This window comes from Bactrocera neohumeralis, unplaced genomic scaffold (genome assembly GCF_024586455.1).
Source record: "Bactrocera neohumeralis isolate Rockhampton unplaced genomic scaffold, APGP_CSIRO_Bneo_wtdbg2-racon-allhic-juicebox.fasta_v2 cluster10, whole genome shotgun sequence".
Classification (NCBI taxonomy): Eukaryota; Metazoa; Arthropoda; class Insecta; order Diptera; family Tephritidae; genus Bactrocera; species Bactrocera neohumeralis.
Window position 1 is genome coordinate 7,758,421 of NW_026089623.1, and position 9,894 is coordinate 7,768,314.

A 9,894-nucleotide genomic window follows, 5' to 3' on the forward strand; every position below is an offset into this window, starting at 1 on the left:
AATAAAATTCAATTTCTTTACATAAACAAGTAACATAAATTATTTGACTAGAAATAACTTAATACGCATAAAGTAAAAAAAAAGCAAGGTGGACCACAATCACTAAGTCACTATAAGTAAAACAAACCAACAAATGTATTAAGAAGAAAAAGTCAAAATGAAAAAAATTTTTTTTTGGAATACAGACAACTTGGCAACTTATGAGCTACTTAGCTTTTCAATCGTTCGTGTTCCAATCTGACTTTTTCCATTTCTTTCTCCAACCGTAATTTCTGCAATTGAAAACTGTTTTCCTCTCTCTCTTTTTCAAATTCCAATTTTTTCATTTCCAGTTCCAACTTCTTATTTTGGATTTCGAAAAGTAATGAAAATGGATTTGAACTGCTATGAGATCTTTTCATATTTCTTCTTGGTGTAGATGTGCATGCAAAATTAGCGGGCGGACTAACTACTTCATTTGCAGACGGATACATAATAACGGACGGACTGGGTAACGGACTCGAAGAACTTGTGTCGGGGTCTATCTCTGGGTTATATTTTAAGTATCGTCCAACGCTGACACCAACTCTGTTGATTGATAAATCGCTGGTGGCTGAACACTTATGCGACGTCCAAATATCACGTGACGGTCTTCATAAAAAGGACTTATTCTTTTTATGTATTCTTCCACACTATGAGGATCACCACTTTCAAGTAAGCCTGCACCAGTCTGGCCTTTCCACTTGAGCGCAGATAAAAAAAGTCGGTTTCAAATGCCTTATTTTAGTCCTCCATTTAATATTTTTTAAATTTGGAGCTTTTTCGCCAATTTTGTTGTAAAACCTTTGGGCTGTTGGTTTCTAAAAGCAGATCGTTAAATGTAAAATGATGAAATGACAAAAAATATATCTATATTACCTCAAAATGGTCCGGATTCTCTTTTATTGCGTCCACTATGTTTATCAAAAGGTCTTTCGTTTGGCTTTCAGACCAACGAAATGTGCCGTTTAGCCTTAATCTTTTTTTCTATTAAATAATCAATTGAATATTAATAATACAAGCCAATAATTAGTTGTTATGAATTTACTTACCAAATAGACGCTTCCAGTTGATTGCGAATTGCGCAAAATGCTATGGTTGCCACTGAAAACGGTCTCGCATATTTGCAAGACTGTCGTAAAATAAAATGCATGTAAAAACTAACAGCTGTTTTACGATATTGCGAATTTGCGATGTTGCCATACGTTTACGACGTTAAATGAGTTCCACTGTTATTTGCTTTTACAATTGTATCAATACCAAGAATTGTTGTGGGAATTAATTTTATTTTGTTTACATTTCGTTAGTAACATTTATAAGTGACAAGAAATAGTATCAAATTACAATGTAGTGAAATACTTATTTCATTGTTTAAAAAATGCTTATTAAGTACTTTACATTATTTGTTTTTACAATTGTATCAATACCAAGAATTGGTATGGAACTAATTTTATTTTGTTTACATTTCGTTTATAACATTTACAAGTGACAGGAAATAGTATCAAATTACAGTTTAATGAAATACTTATTTCATTGTTTTATTTATTGTAGCAATGAATTCGTCTATATCGTCAGCATTTTAATATGTTGACTTTGGAGTGGCTTTATAATTAACATTGTAAGAAAGTGTATTTGGGTTGGTAGTGTTTAAATATGTAACTCGCGCTCAGATGCCCGCGATAGAAGCTATGCAATAGCTTAAAAAAAACTAGAAGAAGACAAGTACGGTGGTTTATATATTGTCATACAATATACATACATATAAGTGAAAAATGGTAATGCGGAAAGAAAAGCACAAATAAAACACAAAGAAAAAAAATTCTAAACCATCAGTGAGGTGAAAAAAAACAAATAATAATCGTACTGTGAAAGCAGAGAACGTCTATCATAAAAATTATGCTCAAAACTATATATTGCTCTAACAGACGAACATATGTATGTTCGCTCTTTTGCTTATATTTTTATACGTTTATATGCAAACATGTGTATTCGTATGAATTCTTTTTGTGTACATATATTTATGAATACATGTACAATTGAATACATTTAAATTAAATTACTTTTTCAGAGCAATATTCGTAGTTGATGTAAAAATAAAGCCTTTTTTAAATTATTTTTTGTCTTAGATATATTCATACTTACATATTTATATAACAAATTATCATATTATTATTTAAAAATTGAAATATATTACAATAGTGATAAATGAACATTAATCGTATATTTTATCATTCAAAACTTCTTCTTCTTCTTAATTGGCGTAGAAACCGCTTAAGCGATTATAGCCGAGTTAACAACAGCGCGCCAGTCGTTTCTTCTTTTCGCTACGTGGCGCCAATTGGACATTCCAAGCGAAGCCAGGTCCTTCTCCACTTGGTCCTTCCAACGGAGTGGAGGTCTTCCTCTTTCTCTGCTTCCCCCGGCGGGTACTGCGTCGAATATTTTCAGAGCTGGAGTGTTTTCGTCCATCCGGACAACATGACCTAGCCAGCGTAGCCGCTGTCTTTTAATTTGCTGAACTATGTCGATGTCGTCGTATATCTCGTACAGCTCATCGGTCCATCGAATCGCCGTGGCTAACGCGCAAAGGACCATAAATCTTTCGCAGAACTTTTCTCTCGAAAACTCGCAACGTCGTCTCATCCGTTGTTGACATCGTCCAAGACTCTGCACCATACAGCAGGACGGGAATTATGAGTGACTTATAGAGTTTGGTTTTTGTTTGTCGAGAGAGGACTTTGCTTCTCAATTGCCTACTCAGTCCGAAGTAGCACCTGTTGGCAAGAGTTATCCTGCGTTGGATTTCTAGACTGACATTGTTGGTGGTGTTTACGCTGGTTCCAAGATAGACGAAATTATCTACGACTTCAAAGTTATGACTGTCAACAGTGACGTGAGTGCCAAGTCGCGAGTGCGACGACTGTTTGTTTGATGACAGGAGATATTTCGTCTTGCCCTCGTTCACTGCCAGACCCATTTTCTGTGCTTCCTTGTCCAACCTGGAGAAAGCAGAACTAACGGCGCGGGTGTTGAGGCCGATGATATCAATATCATCGGCATACGCCAAAAGCTGTACACTCTTATAGAAGATGGTACCTTCTTTATTTAGTTCTGTTTTTAAATAATATTATGATAATTTGTTATATAAATATGTAAGTATGAATATATCTAAGAAAAAAATTATTTAAAAAAGGCTTTATTTTTACATTAACTACGAATATTGCTCTGAAAAAGTAATTTAATTTAAATGTATTCAATTGTACATGTATTCATAAATATATGTACACAAAAAGAATTCATACGAATACACATGTTTGCATATAAACGTATAAAAATATAAGCAAAAGAGCGAACATACATATGTACGTCTGTTAGAGCAATATATAGTTTTGAGCATAATTTTTATTCCACGCGCTGCTCTGTTGAAGCAAAATGTTAAAATTTCTGCTGCAGAGCTGGCAGTGGTGAAACTGGACAATCTCGACCGAGTTAGCCAAAAATATTTTTACGATCTCCGCGCCGTGAACCTTCTCTATGATAGACGTTCTCTGTCTATGATAGACGTTCTCTGGATAGACGTTCTCTGATGAGCCATTAGCTATCATATGAAACGTTTATTGATTTCGGTGTATACTTTTAGGCCGAAGTAATACAGGTAAAAACTTGATATGGTTGTGGCTTTTCCAGATTCCTATTTGCTGGTAAAAGTCCAAAAAGAAACAAGTAAGGAAGGGCTAAGTTCGGGTGTCACCGAACATTTTATACTCTCGCATGATAAAGTGATAATCGAGATTTCATTATCCGTCATTTACATATTTTTCAAATACCGTATTTGTGTAAAGTTTTATTCCGCTATCATCATTGGTTCCCAATGTACATACATACATATAAATTACAGAGAAGGCATCAGATGGAATTCAAAATAGCGTTATATTGGGAGAAGGCGTGGTTGTGAACTGATTTCACCCATATTTCGTACATGTCATCAGGGTATTAAGAAAATATTATGTACCGAATTTCATTGAAATTGGTAGAGTAGTTCCTGAGATATGGTTTTTGGTCCATAAGTGGGCGACGCCACACCCATTTTCAACTTTTAAAAAAAGCCTGGGGGCAGCTTCCTTCTGCCATTTCTTCCGTAAAATTTAGAGTTTCTGACGTTTTTTGTTAGTCGCTTAACGCACTTTTAGTGATTTTCAACATAACCTTTGTATGGGAGGTGGGCGTGGTTATTATCCGATTTCTTCCATTTTTGAACTGTATACGGAAATGCCTAAAGAAAACGACTCTATAGAGTTTGGTTGACATAGCTATAAGAGTTTCCGAGATATATGTAAAAAACTTAGTAGGGGGCGGGGCCACGCCCACTTTTCCAAAAAAATTACGTCCAAATATGTCCCTCCCTAATGCGATCCTTTGTGCAAAATTTCACTTTAATATCTTTATTTATAGCTTAGTTATGACATTTTATAGGTTTTCGGTTTTCGCCATTTTGTGGGGTGGCAGTGGGCCGATTTTGCCCATCTTCGAACTTAACCTTCTTATGGAGCCAAGAAATACGTGTACCAAGTTTCATCATGATATCTCAATTTTTACTCAAGTTACAGCTTGCACGGACGGACGGACGGACAGACGGACGGGCGGACAGACAGACATCCGGATTTCAACTCTACTCGTCATCCTGATCACTTTGGTATATATAACCCTATATCTGAATCTTTTAGTTTTAGGACTTACAAACAACCGTTATGTGAAGAAAACTATAATTCTTTCCTTAGCAACTTTGTTGCGAGAGTATAAAAATGGTAATAGGTTATCTTACATCTCCTGATAAACTTTTAGCAGGTGCAACAGCCTATCCACACAATCATTTCACCGCACTTCAATTTCCAGGCAATCTCGGATTTTTGAATTTATTTATTGTAAATATTTAAAATTTTGAATTAACTTATAAACAGTCGAGCTTGCCCAAATAGAGCTGATCATAATAACATGCAGTAGTAACAGGTACAGCAAATGAGCAGCAAATGCAACAACAAGAGCAGATACACAGCCAAAGCCACACAACCAGCAGTCGCGACAGCTCGTTCTTAGTGTTAATAAAGTTATAAGTCACTTTTGTCATTTCAAACCATTCGTCGGGTCGAAAGGTGACTATTTACTCGCTTTGAGCAACGCCCTCGAAAGAGGTTTTTTCCGATGTAATAATACGCCCCATTTGGAGGGGTTCCTTACACAAATCGTAGTAAACGAAAAAATAGGCGGCGATATAGGAAGATATACCCCATCTACTGATAATTGGACTCTCAAACCTTCAATCGATGTAGAAATATTAAGGTTAGTAATTTAAGAGAACTCTTCGATTTCTTTTTACACTCTAGTTATAAACTTAATGAGCTGTACGAATACGATGAGGCCAAATCCTCAATATACATATATATATATCTATAAACCTACCAATGAAAAATCGAAACCAGCCTCGGATGAGAGACCCCCCTTTTGATGACGACCATGGCAAACAAAATAAGGACCACGATTTAAGGGCATGCACCTGGAATGTCCGGTCCCTTCATTGGGAAGGTGCCGCTGCCCAGCTGGTTGATGTCCTAGTTAGAGTGAAGGCTGACATCTCCACCGTCCGAGAAATGCGATGGACGGGATAAGAACTCAGGCGAGTACGTCCTTGTGGCATTTGCTACAATGGCCATATAAAGGAGCGCAAACTTAGTGTGAGATTCGTGGTGGGAGGGAGACTCCGTCGCCAAGTACTGTCATTCATACCGGTGGATGAACGTCTAGCCCCAATCCACATCAAAGCAAAGTTCTTCAACATATCGCTGATTTGCCCCACGCCTCGACCGAAGAGAAGGACGATGTGACCACAGATGCCTTTTATGAGCGCTTGGAGCTCACCTATGAGAGCTGCCCCCGCCACGTTATCAAAATCGTGCTTGACGACTTAAACGCCAGGGTGGGCGACAAAAAATCGCCAAATAGGTTGAGGCTGATTGACTTCGCCGGGGCCCGAAATGTGATTATCTGTAGTACTAGATTCCAGCATAAGAAAATTCATGTTGTTGTTGTTGTTTTAACGGTTATCAGTTCCCGTTAGGATGGTAATAATGGTTATCTTTTTTGTCATCGACGTCATCTAGCGGAAGGCCCAGGAAACGTGCTGTTTCGACGGGGTCGGACCAAAGGGAAAAGGGTGTTAGATGAGTGGGGTTGGTAGGGCATGTAAAGAGGTGGTCAGTGTCATGCGGAGAATCGTTGCATGCAGGACATACATTGGGTAGGTTAGGTTAGATGGCTGATCACGTGGACTAATGTAATCCTTTGTGAAGCCAATGAAAATAGAACTCCCGTTTTCGGACTTAAAGGTCGTCAAACCGCTAAACAGCCAAAACAAATTTGCAAAGGCGCTTAATTTCTACGCCCTACGTCTACGTCTAAGTCTTGATCTCCCAAAAGCAGGGCAATCAAGAAAGAAGTGCTGGCTCGTTTCTACCGCATCTTCTTCCAAGCAGCTTCTGCATGCGGTGTCCTGTAAGATTCCCAGTCTTACAGCATGTATGCCAATAGGGCAGTGGCCCGTCAAGGGCCCCATCACTAATGAGAGGCTAGCCTTGCTGAGGGCAAAGAGATCACTAGGTCTCCTGCGATCTATTTTGGGCCAAAAGGCTTTTGCGACCGCGCAGGTACTAATGCTGGCCCAGCGCTGGCCCAGCAGCTGCGAGGCCCAAAGATTCTAGGGTGCCTTTCCTTGCAGCTCATCAGCTCTCCGACCAACCCTGAACGCACTGTGAATGAGTTCGAGGCTAGTATCGCCGCTCTGCTATCTGAGTGAATAGTCACTTCTCTGAAGGTAGACACTCTCCTGAGCAGCAAATCTGCTGCTACCTTGATGACTGCAGCCTCAGCCTGGAAGACACTGCAATAGTCGGGAAGTCTGAAGATGGATTTGATGGAGAGCTCCCGACAGTAGATCCCTCCGTAGACCTTCCTCCCGAGCTTTGACCCATCCGTAAAGAAGCTTACTGCCCCTTTCCTCCAACGGCTTCTTCCCTCCCAAACTTCCTTCGTCGGTATGTGGGCAGAGAAGGCGCCGCCGGAGTTCGATATGGCGACTACATGATCCAGATGATCAGGTATGCAGTCAAAGCTTGTGAGGATATCCGAGTGTTCAGATACACACTCCTATAGGAACCCAGATTGCCTGAGCCTAAAAGCCACCTTTGTGGCCATACACCTTCCGACAATGTCCACCGGCGTTATGTTCAGAATTGCATTAAGTGCAATAGTTGGTGTGGACCTTAATGCACCGCACATGCTGATGAGCGCAGCCCTTTGGACGCTCTCAAGTTTCTTTGCAAGTGTGGTCTTCTGTAAAGCCCTCCACCACATAAAGACTGCATAGAACATTATGGGCTTGACTACGGTGTCGTAGAGCCAGAGGACCACCTTCGGTGAGAGGCCCCACCTCTTGCCAATAGCTCCTCTACAGCAGGGAAATCGATGCCTTTTTGGCTCTCTCCTCGATATTCGGCTTCCATGAAAGCCTTTTATGCAGGATGAGCCCTAAATACTGCACTGTATCCGCCGGTTGCAGGCGAATACCTCCCACTTGCAATAACGGTGCAACAGGTATCTTGTATCTTCTACTAAATAAAACCATTTCTATTTTATTTGGATTGATGGCGAGCCCACTTCCGACCGCCCATTTTGTTACAACGCTGAGATATCCCTGCGTCAACTCATACACGGTGCTAAGAAAATTTCCATTCACCATAAGTCTATATCATCTGCATAGGCAATCACCTGACAGCCAAGATCCTCTAGTTTTTTGAGAAGGTCGTTAACGACTAGGATATATAGAAGAGGAGAAAGAACCCCCCCTGAGGGGTTCCCCTGCTCACACTCTGCCGCGCGCTTGCGTTGCCCCATTCTGTTTCGACCACTCTGTCGCACAGAAAACTGAAAATGAGGTGCTTGAGGTTCGATTTAACCCCAAGACTGTCTAGAGCAGTTACGACTGCCTCTGGCAGGACATTGTTGAAAGCTCCCTCAATATCAAGGAAGGTCCCAAATGCGAAGTCTTTACCCTCAATTGCTTCCTCAAGCCACGACACGATAGTGTGCAGGACAGTGTCCGCTGACCTTCCTTTACGATACGCATGTTGCGCTCCTGATAGATAGTCTCTCGGAATACGCCTTCTTAAATACCAGTCCAGCAGCCTCTCCAAAGTTTTTAGAAAAAGGAGGAGAGGCTGATGGGCCTGAAATCCTTGGTCGTGACCTGGGAGCCCCTGCCAGCTTTCGAGATGAACGTAACTCTGACTCGTCTCCAGGCCCCTGGGATGTAACCTAATCTGATGCAGTTCGCATAGATCGGTGCCAACCAGCCGCCGAGCATCTGAAGTGTCTCTTCACTGCTCAGCGCCCACTTCCCATTTACATCCTTGAGATACCCTAGGGACACACGGCTTTTTGCGAGGATGCGCCTGAATCTAGAAGACCCGTGACAGCCCTCTACTTTTTCGCAGAAGCTCTTCCACGAGATCCTCTTAGCCTATCTTAGCTCGGACTTATATATCGAAAGTCCTATTTTATACAGGACCCAATCGTCAGATTACCTACTTCTACGGGCCTTGTTAAATAACCGTCTACAGGACGCTCTGATTTCCGAAAGTTTCAAAGTCCACCATTGAGGTTTCCCTCTGCCCTTCGGTGTTTTCAGTGGACAGGAGCTCTCCAGTGCAGTGTTGCACGCCGAGCTGAAAACTTCGGCCCACCCATCCACCACATCGGCGGTGGCCAACGCGTCCACCCCCGGTGTGCGTGGGAGAGTTTGCCAAAGCCTTTTGCGGTAACCTTCCCAGTCTGTGTTCCTTGGATTTCTGAAAGCTTTTCTAAGCGTGATCAGAAAAGGAGTGGTCATCGAGAACCCTCCAGTTTGAGATCAGCGGGGCAATCCCGTGTGAGGCTAGGGAGAGGTCGAGAACCTCCAATCTACCTGCGGTCACAAAAGTTGGAGAATTTCCTCTTCTACAGATGCGAAGATTTTCGCTAACAATAAAGTCAAAAAGCGACTCATCTCTAGTGTTGGTATCCGAGCTGCCCCAGATCGAATGTCGCGAGTTGGCGTCCGAACCGATGATGACATCGGCACCATTCCTGGACGCTTCAGCCAAGATCCTCCTTAGCAATACGGGAGGTGGCTCCATCTCATCGTCGTGAGGCATATACGTGGAGATAAGCCAGACATTTCCGGTGACGCACTCCAGTTTTGCTGTCACTACGTCAGCGTTCTCTTTCACGTTGGTCGCCTTGTCGTGGCGAAGGGACTTAAGTAAGAGTAAAGTGAAAAGGCACTTTAATCTTAAAAACCAAGAGGGACACCTCATAATTCCCACAATAGTGATATGGATGAATAAACCCTAGGTTTTACGCCCATCTCCTACTGTGGAAGTATGAGGATACCCGCACCAACACCACCCTAAGCCAAGGTGTCGAGGTACCCGTCCCGAGGGCTGAATGGTCAGCGGGGGGTAAAAAATAGCTTATCGCGACCGGTCCCCTCCGATGCCCGGGCGAGGTCGGAGGTATAAAAGCCTTCTCTCCGCATACCGGCTCTGCGGACGAGTGACCAACCCTTTCCGGGTTACTCGTGGGACCAAAATGAACGAAAACAATAACGCATCAACAACAACAACAACCAAATTGACGACATTACTCGCCTCCAGCCAGGGGACGAATAAGAGTACTGCCGGACATACCAACCAAAGTATACCGGTAGATACAGCAGTTAAAACACCAGATTTAAGGGAGGAAGCGTCCACCTCCAAAGCTGCCATGAGCACCAACCAAAGTGCACTG

At 42.0% G+C, this 9,894-nt stretch overlaps 1 long non-coding RNA gene across 1 annotated transcript; it reads right to left on the bottom strand.

The window, feature by feature from the left end:
• Positions 1–14: 14 nt before the first annotated feature.
• LOC126765115 (uncharacterized) lies at positions 15–1,154 on the bottom strand. Its single transcript, XR_007668264.1, has 3 exons — positions 1,071–1,154; positions 898–1,005; positions 15–839 (listed from the first exon to the last, which is right to left on the bottom strand). It is a non-coding gene; the product is annotated as an uncharacterized LOC126765115 (long non-coding RNA).
• Positions 1,155–9,894: the final 8,740 nt, after the last annotated feature.